The 1,313-nt window shown below is 47.7% G+C and overlaps 1 pseudogene; it reads left to right on the top strand.

Annotated features, from left to right (window-relative positions):
• The first annotated feature begins 220 nt into the window (after window positions 1-220).
• LOC111092484 lies at window positions 221-984 on the top strand (annotated as a pseudogene).
• Window positions 985-1,313: the final 329 nt, after the last annotated feature.

Genomic DNA, 1,313 nt, shown 5'->3' with positions numbered 1-1,313 from the left:
TTTTAGTGGACATATTACCTGTTTTTTAAAATCTCTCTCCTGGTAATCCTCCTTCTTCCCTTATCTCCCCTCATTCTGCATCTCCTGGGGCCAGGTAGACCACACAGCCACAAGGTGTAGAAGATACCTTTTTGCAGTACCCAGAGAGGGGTCCATATAGTGTTGCTCTGGGTGCCCCTGATAACATAAAGGGAATCTTTCACAATGTCTGGAGCCCTTTATGTCTTACAACCGAAAGAGGGAGGATGTCCACCTAGATGGCACCAACTTTGACCTCCAAATAGATGAATATGTCTACAAAAAGAAGAGAGATGGCATGTATGTCATAAATAGAAGTTTCTGCTCCCAGCTTGAGCCTCTGTTGCCATTGAAAACCCAGCTGATGTCAGTTGTCACATCCTCCAGGACTACTGGCCAGCAGGCTGTGCTGAGCTTTGCTGCTGCTGTGGGATCTGCTCCTACTTCTGGCCGCTTCACTCCTGGAACCCTCACCGACTAGGTCCAGCCTTCCTTAGCCTCTCAATACAGGCTCCTTAGGTTAACCTGCCTCCCATTGCTCTGTATGATGCGGACTCTTCTTGGTGCTCTGCAGACATTGCCATCCATGCAACATCAAGGGAGTTCACTCAGTGGGTCTGATGTGCTGGGTGCTGGCTGGAGAAGTTTAATGTGTGCATGGCACTGTCTTTTTTGAACACCCATGAGTGGTCATGGCCTGATGTCTATTTCTACAGGGATCCTGAAAAGATTAAGGAAGGGCAGGCTGCTGCTGAGAAGGCCAGGGACCAAGGAGGAATTTCAGGGCAAATGGACTGTTCCAGATCCTGGGTTTACTGCTACTGAACCCAAGGTCACAGGCTAGTCCGATGGCACAAGTGCCCTCTTGTGCCTGTCTAGTAGTTCCCTACTGCAGCCCGAAGTGTTCAGCCTACCACTGAAGGCTGGTCTGCAGCCTCCACTGCTCAGGCCACTGGAAGGGTATGAACTGTTCAGAGTCTGTTCTTTCACAGACTCTTAAACAGAAAATGGAAATAAAGTTGAAGGAAAATAAGCACTTTCTTTAAGAAAAAAAAAAAAAAGTAGAAGGTAGAAGGAATAACTGCCTCCTACCTTGGTTTTCTGAAGCCTAAACCCATAGAGTATTGTTTCGTGCTTCCAAAGCAGACCTAAAGGTACAGGAAATTTCTCTGAGAGAAAAACCTCAAGAATGATAAAGGATTTCCCCTTCTAGCTTCTTAAAACAATGCTCCCAAGGAATAGGAATGGAGTCCCAGGGTGGCTGCCTCAGAGGATGCCCACCTCAGAGGAGGCCC

This window comes from Canis lupus, chromosome 25, assembly GCF_011100685.1.
Source record: "Canis lupus familiaris isolate Mischka breed German Shepherd chromosome 25, alternate assembly UU_Cfam_GSD_1.0, whole genome shotgun sequence".
Lineage (NCBI taxonomy): Eukaryota > Metazoa > Chordata > Mammalia > Carnivora > Canidae > Canis > Canis lupus.
This window is presented reverse-complemented; position numbering and strand designations above follow the sequence as displayed.